Source organism: Haliotis cracherodii, unplaced genomic scaffold, assembly GCF_022045235.1.
Source record: "Haliotis cracherodii isolate W230 unplaced genomic scaffold, xgHalCrac1.p SCAF_8, whole genome shotgun sequence".
NCBI lineage: Eukaryota > Metazoa > Mollusca > Gastropoda > Lepetellida > Haliotidae > Haliotis > Haliotis cracherodii.
This window is the reverse complement of record NW_027266341.1, coordinates 6,485,853-6,502,148: the sequence shown is the minus strand read 5'-3', so window position 1 is coordinate 6,502,148 and position 16,296 is coordinate 6,485,853.

Sequence of the window (16,296 nt, the reverse complement as noted above, 5' to 3'; positions counted from 1 at the left end):
TAGGCCCTTATACAACCTCAGACCTATCCAGGCCAACACACCTGATCTTGTCCTTCCTGATAAATCCAATGAAATCATTTATATTGTTGAATTTTCTGTCCCTTTTGACGCCAATGTGATTGACAAGATTGAGGAAAAGCATGGCAAATATGCAGACCTCGCTTTCGAAATGTCACGCTTGCATCCCAAGTACCAAGTTGTCCGACTCCCCATTGTTCTCGGTGGCTTAGGTTTGGTAGCCCCCAATCTGTTGACTGACATTGGGTGAGTATTCGGGTTTGCTGCCAAGAAAATAGCCTTTCTGACAATTTTGGTAATGCAGAAGGCTTCAGTGTTTCGACTAGGCAGCGCTTTTCCCAGGAGAAGTCCCATTTTCCCTCTGGGCTGCGTGTAGAGCCCAACCAGCCGGGATCATCCAAACCCTCTGTGCAGCTTTTTTTGTATTTATAAAAATAATCATAATAATGACGTCAAACTCGAATACTATGACGTCATGATGTAATGGATGACGTCATGTGTTTCCGTGACAAATAAATCCGCCTTGTTTGCAGAGTGCGAGAAAAAATCAACCACATTAGAGATTTTATCAAAATTTACATGTAACGAATCCGGTATTCTTGTCATGTCTACTGCCGTATTTTTCAAACATGGGGAATGGTACATCATAAAATAGTCTAGGTGATTTCGAATCACATTAAACACGGTTTAAACATCAGATCGCACCACACACTCATATGCGTTGTACAATTCTAAATACTATTTCATTCAGTACGTTTGACCTAAATGTTTACACTGGCCAGCATGTAACCACCAGAAGTAAAAGGCGCCTGTGCTTGTCGTTAGAGGCTAGATGGATCGGGTGGTCAGGCTGGCTGACTTGGATGGAGCATGTCATTGATCCCAATTGCATGGATCGATGCTCATCCATTTAAGGGTGACTAGGGATGTCGAATAGATGCGGAAGTTACTTCATAGATCAAAGTAGCGCTAGGTTTAGTAGCTTGCCGTTTATTTTATGATATGTCGTATGTATACACAAACCATTAATATACAAACACTTATAAAATGATCCAGCGCATATAATGTGACTGGTTTGTTTGTTTGTTTGTTGTTTAACGCCGCACTCAGCAATATTCCAGCTGTATGACGGCGGTCTGTAAATAATCGAGTCTGGACCAGTCAATCCAGTGACTGACATCATGAACATGGGATCGATGACATGCATCAACCAAGTAAGCGAGCCTGACCACCCCATCCCGTTCGTCGCCCTTTACGACAAGCATAGTCGCCTTTTACGGCAAGCATGGATTGCTGAAGACCAATTCTACCCCGGATCTTCACGGGTCATGTGAGGTGAGGTGAGGTGAGGTGAGGTGAGGTGAGGTGAGGTGAGGTGAGGTGCGTGTTATAGTGCGAGCCCACTGAGATAACATGCTGCAGGTCGAGATGGATAATAACTGTGAGATCTAGTCCGAATATACCCATGGCATGTTAGAATGAACAATTTAATGAGGTGTTTCCAGGTAGTAATCATAATGACCCTGATAATGATGGCCAGAACGTGGATGGCATATTAGATCATACATGGTTCTCCTGTTACAAGAGACGATCTATTCTGGGAGCTTTTGTAGATTGAAAATCAGTTCCGGACCCGATGGAGAGGGAAATTGTTTGCATGATTTATGGACATTTTGATGGCTTTACATTTTGATTACAGGCAAACATTATAGAGCATTCTAAGAAACAGTTACTAACAGATTGTTAAATTCTATTAAACCTGTTTATAATTGTGTCAAATCAAGTGAGAAATTTAATAGGAACTCGGTTTACAACAGGGATGTGTATTAAGTCCGTTATTATTCTATGTTCTTCGCAACTGAACAAGGAATCCAATGTCACCCTGAATTTGTACAGTTATTTCTTCTTCTATTTGCAGATGATGTTGTGTTTGTTTCTTAAAGGATATTTGGTCAACAATATAATGCTGTGAAGAACAATTATATAAACTGTCAATTGAGATAACACCAAAGTTATAGCTTCAAGAATGGTGGCTTATTGTCGAAATATGAAACAAATGGCATATTATTGCATACAGTTAAAAGATATTTCGTCTGAGTATCAAGGTGATATTTCAAGATATTTGGTATTGAGGAAACATGCAGCCTAAATTTGCTGGCATGCCAATCAAGTTCTTAAGCATGTTCTTTGGTAAAATGAAATCTTTGAATAAACGTAAACCAATGCCATGTAATTTATTCTTTACAATATTTGATTCCAAAGGCTGTCAAATATTTGTTATTTGGTGCCGAAATATGGGAACTGGGTGTTGTAAATGAAATCAAAATTGTACATTTATCAGCTTGTTAACGATTCTAAGATTTGAAGTCTTCCGTTGCACATCTAATATTGTAAGAGGAGAATGTAGAAACTATCCACTGTGTACCACGAATACCTTTAAACAGGCCACAACATAATGGTGCAAGATAGTGTATATGCCAGACACACCAGTATGTAAATCATGTTAGAATAATTATGCTTTTGATGTATACTAAAAGTGGCTAAAGATATTGGACATCCAAATCAACCATTTTTTCAGTGTATGTATTTGGTTTTGTATGGCAAGAACAGTTTGTGAGAAACGTAGAAATCTTTTTGGGAAAGAATTTGCATAATCATATGAGCAAGATTGTCATTCGTCTCTCACAAAAGGTTAAAAAAACATTTGGCTACACAATGTTTAAACATAGATTTTGTGGTTCAAACTTACATCATCTTTATAAAGCTACTAATAAAGACAGGATCATGACCAATGTAGATGTATGTCGCATAAACCCAAGCTAAAGGCTGGTAGTAAAATAGGAAATGTCGGGACAAATAGGAATGATTGACTGTGTATGAAAGCATACGTAGAAGTTGCATATATTGTTTTACTAACTTGTGATCTCTATGATACATTGAGATGTTTGTATATTCAAGCCATTTTTTACGTATCCCCTCAAAAGACACATTTTCGGTCTTCTTCCGTCAACTGAAACAGAAACAGACTTTCTGTAATCAAGCAGTTATCATATGCATAATCAAGAAATGTCAACATAGCAGTCTCTATTATAATGCTATATTTGATCACTCAAGGTGAGTTTTTAGTTTTGTAACCTTGGGCAATGGACAAAACTATTGTGATGAAACACTTCTGTTTGAGGAGGCTGCACTAAACGTGCCAAACCTCCCTTTTCGAATTTTCTGTCTGACTTTTAAAGCCATACATGTTTGGAATAATACAAATACCATATTTCGCAATGACATTAAGCTCGTGATGTTTATTACAACTGCCCACCATATAGGAAAGAAGTCTAGTTTTTTGAAACATCAGTAAACGCGGAATCATGACATCACAAATATCACTGGAGTGTCTGTGCCAGATTCTTACAGGCAGCTTACATAGCGAGGGCTACCGGTAGAGTAGGACATGCTTACCCTTTACAGTTTTTACCGCACCAAATCAGAATCGATCAACCAGCACTTTCTGTAGTTTGAATGCAGATTAAGAAATCTGGCAGCTGTGATTGGATGTTTTTGTGTAAGATTTAAGAAAAAATATACATCCATCCAGTAATTAAAACGGACCATGTTTTTCAATATTTAGTGCTGTCTTTTTAACTTTGATGACATGCTGAATGTGACTACATATATTTTAAGCAGGTGACATTTGGTGCGGGACCGGGGGTGGGGTGTTTAGCTTCCTGTGATGGGAGAAGGAACTGGTTCAGCTAGACAAATGTTGTGTTTTTATTGTTGCGTTTGGGTCAGACTGTGCACAGATATACATGTATCAGCTGTGGAATGACAACTTATTTTAAACGTATGTACAACTTTACTATCGAAATCTATGGAAACATTTGGTTTTATGTAACCTCTACACCAACACGATTTTCAGTGATCCATTCCCATAATTTTCATCAGTATTTTACCTTTTCATGGAATCTGTCAGATAAATGACACTGATTATTCTCTGGTGATGACTTTTTATATAATTTTCAAATATACTTTTTCTGTCTCCGTGACTAACGTAGATCACGATTGAGTCAGAAATGCATTTTTCTAAAACGACATATTCCTGTCCAGTTAAGCTTTCTAGTTCAACAACTTGATTGTCGCAAACTGTGTGATTTTCTTCCTTAATCGACCAATGACAATGATTAAAATTAAATTCGTATTACAAGCGAAAGCGAACTGAACAAATAACCGTTATACTCATGTTGAAGACGAGGTACTGTTATGAGAGTGCCAATTACTCTTACATCGTGCATGCTTAATTACTTATTGTAATGGATTAGTCTTAATGATGCGTAAAGAGGTACATATCATATATCTTAACGATTGTATTTTCTATATTTGCACAGACATGTTGTTATATATCGCTTGATTCTTGCTTAGTTCGGCGGTAAACAACAACCAACCAGCAATAACCACACCCTGGCGTCCTCCAACAATAAACTTAATTTCCGTCATATCGCGACCATATTGTTCGTAATGGCACTTAACATAACCCACTTGGTCTAAGTTTAAAGGGTGTAAGAGAAGTGTTGATCCATTTAGGACTTCGAGACAAGGATAGCGTCGACTTAACACATTTTCCCTTAACTTTCCCTACATGACATTCCCGGGTCATACAGTTACGTTTCCCTTGCTGAACCAATGTTGTTTTAAGTGGCTGTCTACATTTGCTCACGACAGTCAAATACCAGGGCTATTATCACAAGAATTCTAGTCGTATGTGATTATTTCGCTTCACGGAATCTGGATTAAGGAGATATCTGCAGCTGGTCTGAACTACCGAAAACCGAATTCGAACAACACACGAAACTGGATCAATAAGAGAGTGCATTAAAGCGATCACTTTTCCTGTTAGTAGATTCAGAATCACTTTTAATATCACATTATTCTACTAATGGCTGGTTGATATTTTACTGGCATTGGTCAAGCGACCGTTATCTGGTCACGAGTGGTCACTATAATGTTATCATTTCCATTGAGAGTTGGTCGCTTATGATTTTAATCGTCTCTGGGATCTAATTTCCCCACCGTTGCCCGGGTCAAAAGGACATAATGACGTCACTGCGGACAGGTCGTGTCCAGAGAGACTGGACACTGTCGCTGTGTCAACTGAAGTGATCAACAATAATTGATCAAATTAGGTGACAAATCCTGAACCCCTTTACCGGACATCGCGAGCGGGATGAGCTCAGTTAGCTGAACGTGGTCTTTGTGGTCTGGTGCCATTTGTAATGTTTATATTAGATGAATTGTTGCAACTCATCATTACTCTCTGATTTGACGTTTCTAAAGAATTGTTTTATTCGAATTAGAGTCATTTATTTACGTCAAATACCGCCACGTGTAATTGGAATTGCCTGCTTTATTAGATAAACTAATGTACGAAACTTTTTATTGCAAACCTTTTCAACCTTTCAAAACTTGAATTACTTTATTTCAAATCTAAAATACATTTTTTTCCCAGATTTGGTTCATTTGTTAACGAGAGGCAGCCTTTAATATACTATACCAGTGATGTCCAGTGCAGTCCAAACTCATTTTTATTGCAAACTTTTTCAACTTTTCAAAACTTGAATTACTTTATTTCAAATATAAAATACATTTTTTTCCAGATTTGGTTCGTTTGTTAACGATAGGCAGCATTTAATATACTATACCAGTGATGTCCAACGCAGTCCAAACAATTCAGTGCCAATCAGTGCAATTTGGAACCAAGTGAACATATAAAAGCGACAAACCTATTTCCACAATCATACGAAATCTCTGCTGATCGCAGAGTCCGTTATGCGATTCCGACTATGTGATTAGCATGTGTTAACCATCAATTACTGATGATACCACGTGTTCGCGAAAAGGTGCGCGCATCCTGCCCCACCGGTGGCACCCGTTACAAACACATGCAAAGGCAAATCATATATTGAAAGAATCTGAAGTTTCACAGCCTTTGAAATGAATGAATGAGCGGTACCTCCCTATATGGAAAATTTAAAATTAATGTTCATGCCGTGATCTTTGAAAGACAATTTGTTCATCTAGTACAACTAGATTGTGTGCTGAAAAAACCCAAAAAAACTTTATCCTCGTGAAAACATTGAGGCTAATAAATATGATCAATTTGATCGTACATTGCTGAATGAGTGAGTTAAAATTTAACGTGAAATCGGCAATATTTCAGCCATATCGTGACGATGTACATTACTAACCTTTCGGTATACTATCAATCGTCAAATAATTTCAAATGTACTGAGATTTACTTTAATGGTGAGGTGAAATGGGGTTTGACGTCGCGTTCAAGATAAAGAACTTATGCCGCTTTATAGAGCTAGCCCACTGAGATACCACGTCGCAATTTAACATAGATACCCCACTCCGACACAGTATACTGACCCCGAGACGACCAGTCTTTGTTTTAGCCCCTTAATGCCGAGCGCCAGACAGGGTAACAACAAGTACCATTATTTTAACGTATCGAACCACCCACCTCCCGCTCTTCCGGCAGACCCTCTACACACTACGTCACAGAAGCGGTCCTGAACTTTAACTTAAAACTTCAATATTTAATAATCATAGAAGTTGCAAATACTGACACCGACATTTGGCTAAAAATTAAACAAACAAGAAATGGTTATTCAATGGTGACATATTTGATACGGGAATCATTGGCGATATTACATGCATCATATCAATGAGATAGGTGACGTGACGTCTCAAGGACAATGGGAGTCACAATGTTAGTTTAAAATGGTTCACATATACCAGACATTTAAAATAGCCAATATGACCATCTCGAGCCAAAATGCATACCCAGACTCGCCGTCTTGTCGACGTCGTCAGCCGCCCGATGACGCCACTGGGATTCCGTTCCCTCCGTGTGGATTCCAGCTGTTGAAGGTTCTATGATCTGTAATCCACATGATCCCACAAGTGTTCAATGGGATTAAGGTCGGATGGTCGTGCTAGCCATGCTGTATGCAGCCAAGAAGTCCTGGACGACCCTAGCAGTGTACGGACCAGCGTTGCCGTGGTGTACGTATTCCATGTTGCTGTTGGTGAAGGAATGGTAACACCACGGATTGAGGAACGTCATCCCTGTAGATCTGGCCGTTGAGGTTGCCACAGAGGATAAGTTCCATCCGTTGGTTGCAACACATTCCTGCCCAAACCACCCCGCCGCTGCCTTACGGATGTACGTCCTGAATACAGCCTGGCGCCAATCGTCCAGACGACCATAATTATGGTATAGGAATTTGGTTTGGTCATGTGTTGGCAACAATCCGTTGCATTTTACCATTTCTGCACGTGCTTTTTTACAGCTACCAGAAAACAGGTGTTTTGCGAGTTTTCAATGCTACACGTGAATTCCGAAATGAACGGGTTGTGGTTTGGACATTCATGTTTGCATTGTTTTATTTGTTTCAGCCTAGAAATGTTGGTATAAAATCCATTTTTTCAAGCGTTTATATGTTTATATAGCAGTTTATATGTTCATATCAGATAATAATTGCATCTTAATAAAATAAATGCTCACATCTAAGTCACTCCCCTCAAGAGAAGAAGGAATGGCAAATTTGATATTCTGAGCCCCATAAGTTAATTATCTAATCTCCTCTATAACGAATTTAGTAGGGTAGTTTCTCCCCCGTGCAAAGCATTTAGTCCACAGCAATCTCCACGGGACAGCCCTGTATAAGATATAAATAGAACTCGATCACAAGCCAAAGGTTTACAATCGTCCATCGCATTGAAAAGTATCGATCTGACGTTCTGTGACATGTGCTGTGATTATCTGCTAATATAGCTTCATTCATCACATTTGTTTCTGATTAAAATAGGAACCTTAATGATATGTTCAGCCATGTCGAAACCAATTGATATAAGCCATATATTAAAGTCAAAGGTAAATGCGTGCTTCGTCCAGTTTCTCACGAACAGTGAGTGAGTATTATATTTCGCGCCTAGACGCAAGTCTTGCTTATTACCATGAGAGGAGAAGTAACGCAGACAAGGAACATCATGCATTTTGCCCACAGTTGTCATGAATATTTGATACCGGTAGATTAAATGCAGAAGAGGTTTGGCATGGTGTCAACACGTCCCAACAATGTCTATTTCGCGACCATAGTCTTGAGATTGTCTGATTAACACCTGTTTTCGATTGAGACATTATATGCTGAATTGATAATTTCTTAAATTACGAAATTACTGCATGGTTTGGAAATACAAGACATCAACATCAGAGAATATTCAACCCAAAAACACTCCACTGGGAGTAAATGGCAAAAAGAGGGGTGAAACTTTTGTAAATAAATCACCGAAAATCAGAAAGAAATTAAGAAATGAACTTGATATATCTTTAAAAAACCTTTTTTGGACATTCCAAACTATAATTCTAACAACCAATATTCCCTCACATTTCAATACATTGTGAAGTGTTTCAAATAGAGCCGTATTTTTAACACAGGCAAACATTTATGCAGATGGATAATCTGTTCTACTTGTTCTACTTGTTCTACTGGTAGAAACAAACCGCCACAAGAACAAAATATGTCATTATTGCAATGTTTGTTTTAAAGTAAAAAATTGATATGATGTTCGAAATTATTTTTACACATATACTCCTCATAAAAAGAAACGGATACGTTTCTAAGGGTCTTAATGTGTGTCAACAAAGCGATAGTACGATACGATATTGCGATATAATACAGCGATATTGCGATAGAGAGATAAACGAAAAAGAGATAACACACAATGGAGTACATGGCGATAATCCAACATGCGGTCACACTACATCACATGACGATATGGTCACACGACACGACAATATAACAATATAACAATATAGCAATATAACAACATCACAAATTGAATACAACAACATGATAATATAGTAATATTCAAAAATGTTTAAACCATTTAGGGCTGTGATCCAAGACGGCAACAGAGAGATACCACTAATCAAACAGACATTTAATTAACACATTTGGCAAACGTTGTTGTCCTGCGGTTCCTCTGAAGTATAGTCTCAACATGATTGTCAAATATTTCGCGCTTTTAAAAATAAAATACATGTATATTTTTAGCCTATGGAATCGGTACAACCTACAGGGATCGGGTAGTCAGGCTCGCTCACTTGGTTGATGCATGGCATCGATCCCAATTGTGTGGATCGATGCTCATGGGATTATTCACTGGATTGTCACACAAACGGTGGTCAAAACTTCTATGAGACATATTTGGCTGAGCTGTTGTGTCAAATGAAGTTGGAGTTGTGCAACACCTGGAACGTATTCATTAAATAGATCGTTCTAGAAATACATTTCTTACAACACACGCAATACATTTCAATAACTCGCCTTTAATGTATCCGAAAAACGCAGGGTTGTAGCCAAGAATTGATAGACTTCATATGAAATGTCAAACGCGTTTCCCCTCATTTACTAAGTTCAACTTAGATGAAAAAGGAGATATCTGTTTTTGGGGTATACAGATTCTTTTCTCTGCTTAAAGGACATTGAACCGACACATCAATACTGAACAACCCAAACTCGCGAACTCAAGTTACAGTTATAACGATTGTTTTAGAAAAAGTGACAGAGACCATAATACAATCTAGAAACTGCTGTTATTTTTACTGAATAATGTAAACAGGCCAAAATCGGTACCGTAATGATTGTAAAATTAATGAAAATGTTTGAGTTCTTTGTTTCTTGTACGATCGCTGACACTGTACAAAGTAGATGAGACAATTGAATCAAGTATGTAAACAATGAAAGACCTACGACAATATATAAAATGGTCGGTATCAATATGCGATACATCAAACATTGCAAATGTGTTCTAGGGACTTACAATAATGAAACAGCATCGTCCTTCAATCAAAAAGCATAAAAGGACTCAATGGACAAGTACCATTCCACGAACGATGGATGGTACCAGTTTAAAGACAAGTTGCACATTTTCTGATGAACAGGTATTATTCCAAGACAGGAGTTAAGCATTTTTAGACACAGTAATAGATAGGGGGAACTATCTGAACTAACTGAAAGTAACATTTCTCCAGATAAGTTTCAGAAGTTGTTCATCCATACATTCTTATCCTTACTTAGTAAAATGCCTTTCAAACAAGAAACTCAGTTTCAGATATATAGATGACGTCATTTCATTAAAAAATATTAAATAAATGAATATTTTCACCTCATCCATCCACCTGTTCTGAGTTGGAAATAACAGACAAAACAGAGAACCCATATTCATTCTCATATCGGAGAGTTTCTAGGGCTTCGGTCCTGCCTCACACTGAAGCACATGTACATATGTGGTGTCTCCTTAGGCAAGTGACTTTGTTCGAAATGTGCCTCTGTTCACCCAGCAGTGAGTGGGTACCCGGTAGGATGAGATGCTAATGTGGCTGTTAACCTTCTAGCGTCCCACAGACAGCTTGGGTTGTATACTCCCCAGGGAGCTGAGAATGAAAATCGAGTGTAGATATTCAGAGAGATTTACTAAATATGACACGCTGTTCTCAACATGAGTTTTCCTATTCCTTTCCCACTGGAACTTATTTACATGGATCCGATGACCAACTGCCTAGATTAGGTGGTTAGCATTGAGTTGTGCCCCGACGACGTGGATCCTTGGTCATAGTATCAATAACTGGATTGCCTGGCCCTCGATTGTTTACAGGCCGCCGTTGTATGGTAGTATTTCTTTTTGGGCAAACAAACATTTTCGAATGAAAATAGAGAGAGCTACAAGTAGGAGCAGGATTGTTTTCAGGACTATCTTGTGTCATCACCGATTGTTAATTAACCATTAATTATATATTTTTCATCACTATTATCCCTTTACGAATTATGGAATCGGCAAATAATCGAGACTGATTAGTCTCTGGTGTTGACCTTTCCAATTTATCGCTAACAGGCTGTCGTCAGGGATAACTCAATATTAGGCAGCAGTGTAACATCTGAACACGTGTCTCAGTAAGCCGGTTTGATCATCTGTGAAGCCGGGTAAGGAGGAAAGACACCGACGAAGTAAAAATGTTCAAAGACATGTTTCATACAGTTTGTAGTAACGATGTATATTTGATCCTGATTCAAATACAAGTGCTGTTTTCATTGCGAGGATAACATAAGTGGTCTCGAGAGGGTTGTTTTGGTGAACAGTTTCACACCAGACTGTTGCTGTTAAAGTATGGACATATTATTTTGTAGGTGTATCAGGTGTGTCGCTTCGGGCACAGGTGAAGCACAGTGTCTTCAAAGGAGTCAGTGAGATAAGGCTTGGTCCGCCATAAACAGTGTTTCAGATATATTATTTTGATGTCAGAGGAGGTTTGTTTCTTTGTTGTTTTACGTCGCACTCAGAAATATTCCAGCTATAGGACGATCGCTGGAGGAAAGTCCGAAGAGTACGGATATAGTGCCAACAAACCTAGAAACATAATCAGGTCCAATATGGTCTTCGAACCCACGACCATAGGTATCTAGCACCCCGACGCGACTCTGTCACAGCTAACTGATCACGTTAGACGACTAGGCCACCCATGCCCCCATTTTCAAAGGAAGAAATATAACAGTTATTTGACATGCATTAGGATTATGTCAGTTGTACTAAAATCACAGTACTCAAGGTGCAGCCATATTCGTTCCCCTGTCACGTTACAAACAAAGTTATAATGGACATTTCCACTCATATTGTTCTCACGTTAATGGTACAATCAGTTCTGTGGGGGAAATGGAGTTCAACCTTGTGTGTAAGATTATTACCCTTATTTAGCGACGCGCGCGCGTGCGTGCGTGCGTGCGTGCGTGCGTGCGTGTGTGTGTGTGTGTGTGTGTGTGTGGCCCCTGGTGCTCGTCCTGACTTACGCCTGTTATATAGTGCGAGCCCACTTAGATACCATGCTGCAGTGTAACATGGATACCCCACTCGAACACAGTGTACTGACTCCGAGTCGACCAGTCCTTGTGTTTTCTCCGAGCTCCAGGCAGGTTAAAATTACCTTTTGTATAACGTGGCCAAGGAATCGAACCACCCACTTCCCGCTCTTCGGGCAGACGGTCTGTCCACAAGACCACGGAGGTGGTCTCCGGGCACACGTTCTATCTACAAGACCACAAGGTGGTCTCTGGGCAGACGGTCTATTTACAAGACCACCGAGGCGGTTCAAGCTGAAACAAACAGGCGAGAAACGCCGATGGGAACCTATGCGAAAAACATTTGTGACACAATCTTTTAAGTCTGAACTCCTGAAGGACAGAACATCACAACCATAGCACCAGACGAGACATCTGGATTTGTCCCCCAAGAGCTGGCACCAGTCGTGATTGAAGGTCAACTGAAAATGGCCGAGGAGAAATCATGAAAAAGTGGACATTTTAGAATGACGTCATTTTCCAAGTGTGACAAGCCTGTGAGCTAGATTGCAAGTGTATTCTTGGCCAGCCGTGCCTAAAAAGTTGTTTTCAGGATCAGCAAGAGAGCGGAAATTGGAACATTAGCAGTTCTTACACTGTATACCAGTCTTCTTTTGACGATGAGAATGTGAGCTACTTACAATTCAACTCGACAACACATACACCTGGATATGATACACTGCGCGATATCTTCACCATGATATTATAGAAAACACAATATTTACACCGCGAAGCGATAAATGGCACGATGTTTTGAACCGCGATATTAAATAAAACACAATATTTACACCGCGATACGATACATGGCCTAATGCCTACACCGCAATATGATACATGGCATAATGCTTACACGGCGATAAGATACATGGCATAATGCTTACACCGCGATAAGATACATGGCATAATGCTTACACCGCAATATGATACATGGCATAATGCTTACACCGCGATAAGACATATGGCATAATGCTTACACGGCGATAAGAAACATGGCATAATGCTTACACCGCGATAAGATACATGGCATAATGCTTACACCGCAATATGATACATGGCATAATGCTTACACGGCGATAAGATACATGGCATAATGCTTACACCGCGATAAGATACATGGCATAATGCTTACACCGCAATATGATACATGGCATAATGCTTACACCGCGATAAGACATATGGCATAATGCTTACACGGCGATAAGATACATGGCATAATGCTTACACCGCGATAAGATACATGGCATAATGCTTACACCGCAATATGATACATGGCATAATGCTTACACGGCGATAAGACATATGGCATAATGCTTACACGGCGATAAGAAACATGGCATAATGCTTACACCGCGATAAGATACATGGCATAATGCTTACACCGCAATATGATACATGGCATAATGCTTACACGGCGATAAGATACATGTCATAATGCTTACACCGCGATAAGAAACATGGCATAATGCTTACACCGCGATAAGAAACATGGCATAATGCTTGCACCGCGATAAGATACATGGCATAATGCTTACACCGCGATAAGATACATGGCATAATGCTTACACCGCGATAAGATACATGGTATAATGTTTACACCGCGATAAGAAACATGGCATAATGCTTGCACCGCGATAAGAAACATGGCATAATGCTTACACCGCGATAAGATACACGGCAAGCGGTCTACATGTGACAGGATACACATACCGATAATGACACCATACACGATATGTTCGAAGAGCAAAATTAGTCAATTAATCGAGCAATTAATCCTGGCATTGATACACCCTGTTTGGAGTTCGGGTCAGAATAGGTCCCCGCCCATCATCACGCTTGTCATACAACAAGTAACATGGTGACCGGCTAGTTAGGCTCCTGAAGCGTGACTCGTTGCCAATGCTGGGTTGCTGGGTCAAGACTCGATTATTTACAACCCCACCGTGATATAGGTGGCTTATTGCTCGGTGGTGTAAAATAATATTCACTCACTGTCGAGGAAGGGTTCATTTACCAATATGGGTGCCAGGAGTCTGGAGCCCAGATGACCAGGATTCAGCCGGAGTATCTCTGTTTTTATCCCCCTGCTGTTTTGAAATGGACTGCGCCGGTGTCGGATGCTATTATCAACTGACATTATTGAAGGCTCTGTCCAGGAGGTTAAAGTACTGTAAAATTATTGTCCCCTGTGTGACACGTAATCCTATCAAAATCGATGTAACTATTATCAACCAGTGTTTTTAAGCCAACTCATTGCTGAGTAAGTGCTGGTAAATCCTGCTGGGGTAACATGCAGGATGCTTCCCAGCGAGGTGGTTTAGCTTTGGTTACTGGTTGACTATAGCCCGTACTTTTAAACTGTATACATGATATTGTTATGCTCAAATATGTTTCATAAATTGTTTTTTAAATATTACTTAGCAAACATAACTCAATTGTGATTAAATCAACATGGTCTCGTCACTATATGGTTGAATTAATGCCGATGCGACGTTAAATTTTAACTCACTCACTCAGTCGGATAACATACACATGTACTGAGATATCGGCCAACAAACTATGGAATACTGTAAGGGACATTCTCGCGATCTCGACCTTTGGAAACGAGGTAAATATGCCCCAAAAACAAGAATGCGAGATCGCGAGAGCGCGAGATCTGGCTAAATCTCGTGTTCTCGCGATCACGCATTTTCGTGTTTTGGGCATATTTACCACGTGTGCCATAACAAACCCACGTCACAGTTGATTTCTGCTGGTGAGCCACGGCGTCAGTACGCTTAACTGCTTTCAGTATATTAGGTTGTGTTATTGTGAGGAAGCCTGAAAATGCCGGTGTTGTATCTCCACCAGTCGGGTGTGTTCACATAACAGGAATTCGCTGTTCGAGGTTCACATTTAATTATTTTGATAGATAGAATGCGTCTGCATTGTGTTGGTTGGCTTGTTGTGACAAAGTGTATTCGTGGATGCCGCTCGGGTTGGAATGACGTTGTGTGTTGATATACAGCTGAACTTTCTTGTGTTGAGGTCAAAGGGACGTGGTGAAAATGTTTATAGCTTGACTCATTAGGGCAAGTTTGTACTTTTTGTTATTTACTGACTGAGGTGAGACAAAATAAGTTCGAGAACATTCGACACATCCGGTTCGACATCGGGCGTCAAATAAAGATAAAATTGTTAGAATTCGCTGGGATTGGACAATCAGTTGGTGACAGCTGTTTAGCATATTTTGAAAACGTTCGAACTTCTAATTTACTTTTCCAATTGATTTCGACTGGATTAATTATTCATATGTTAACATGTATATATATATATATACTACAAGGTGTCCCTGAAGAAAAGTGAAGTGAATAAATTGTGTCCTTTTACACATACACGTAGGTACCATTTATAGCATTCAACGTTTGTTTATACCTAATAAGCAGACATTTCATGTTCAGCTCATGTTCATCTCAGGGCAGTTCAGGTAACGACCAGGCTCAGCCCTTGGCAGCTCAGGGAACGAGCAGGTTCAGCTCAGGGCAGCTCAGGTAACGAGCACTTTTAGCTCACGTCCAGCTCAAGCTGTGCTCACCGATCGTCACTTTCCCACAGCAGACGACCAGTTGCTAATCGTCGCGGACACCAAGCCATCGGATAAGGGAAACTGCACATGCATGATGACCAACACGCTCGGAGAACAGACGGGCAAAAGGCCCAAGGAAAGGAGTTCGGGAACCACCCAACAGCAGGGTTAGGTCTGGATGGTGCGTCAACAACAATAACGGGCATCATCATCATCTTCAGGTTTCCCTCAGTGCTATCCCAGGTTACGGTCTGGTGTAGCTCAGGTGCAGCAGCAGCTTAGGCTCGGTGCATGTATACTTATCCAATTTATCGAAATTAATCCTGTCAGCAGTTTACAGACAAGAAAAGTGGCGTCTGGCTAACCAAGCTCTGTTTGTATGCCCTTTCCTAATTGACACAGACTAATCCTACTTTATACCGGCGAGATCGATACATATATACAGATGCATGGGTCGTGGTTAGTGGAGGGTTATTCAAAAACCAGTGACGTGAAAACGTAAAGGCATTTTGTACTATATCTAAACATACAGGGTGATATATTACGAAGGTATCACGACTTTGAATCATGGATGAAGAAGATGAATGAGTATAACACGTCCCATTTCAATTCTGGAAACCCATTTGTCCAGAAACTCTCCAAGCTGTGGCCAGTCTCGGTCAAAGGTATTTACAAAATTCAACTTGCTGCTTTCATTGGTACATACTAAGAAACAAAAAGTGACAAAATTGTTTTGGGAAAACTTCATCTATGTCACAGTGG